Genomic DNA, 1,136 nt, shown 5'->3' with positions numbered 1-1,136 from the left:
CCACGCTTCATTGGCCAAATCTCAGTCCCATGGAACCAGCCTAACTGCGCGAAGGCTGGGAAATTCAATCTTCCTTTGTGCTTGGGAAGAAGGAACAGGATCGGTGAACCTATAACCAGCCTCTCTCACAGTCTACTTCTGATTACCCATTATCTGTTTTGCTTTTCCTTTCATACAGGGAACAGAGTCACCCTGTACTGCACGCAGACACATGCCACGAGATTCCCCCTCAAGAGAGGCCTTGTTTCTCTAGCGGCTGAGAGTGCCGTCGGTAGACAGCCTGCAGCTGTTAGCTATTGCAGAGTTTGCCTCAGCTGCAAAGAGCTATCTGGTACTTCCTGGGGCAGCCCACATCCAATAACTAATGGAGGTGGTGTTATGGAGGTCCAGCCATTTCAGGCTCCTGTGAGACAACTCTGATAGGGTCAGCCGAGGCTTCTTCGGGCTTGCAAGGCAGTTTGATTGTTCCCTTCCTCCTCTTACCTTCCCCAGGCTTTGATCCCTCATAATACCCTGAACACTAAACTCCTGTCTCCCTGTCTGCTGCCGGACCTGTGGCACACCCTTTTCCCAAGACTCAAATCCCATTCATCACTGTGTCCAGCACCAAGTCCAGAGTATCTGGGTGATGTTTGGTTCTCTCAAGCCTGGTTGTGGCTCTGCTTGGTTAAGTGACCTGTAAACTAAAGTTATCTGCCCCTAATAACAACGTTGGGGCAGGAAGAGGATAACCACCGTAAACGTTCCCATTTGGAAAGAGGAAGAATGGGTGACACATAGCAGTCACACTCTGTAGTAATCCTGGAATCCTGCTGGGGAGACATTAATTACACCCAGAGCCTACGTTCTAGGAGGAGCTCCCTGGCCCACTGTCCACCCTGTGGGAGGCTCTTCCTGTCCATATCCTCTATGGCTGCATCTGAAGCGAGTGCCGGGGAGCATGCCCTCCTAGGGGCCTTCAAAGCTGGTGTCGTTGAGTTCCGGCATATGGTTTCTTTGGCAATAAGCTTCTCTCAAAAGCTTGGCTGACTTCTAATCTATTTGCCTCCAATCAGTTCTACGTGCCGGTAACCATACCCAAGGTCGTTTCCTAGACACGGTTCTTGATCTTGTGATCGTTTTGAGGTTATCAGGAG

This window comes from Galeopterus variegatus, unplaced genomic scaffold (assembly GCF_000696425.1).
Source record: "Galeopterus variegatus unplaced genomic scaffold, G_variegatus-3.0.2 Scaffold8948, whole genome shotgun sequence".
Lineage (NCBI taxonomy): Eukaryota > Metazoa > Chordata > Mammalia > Dermoptera > Cynocephalidae > Galeopterus > Galeopterus variegatus.
This window is presented reverse-complemented; position numbering follows the sequence as displayed.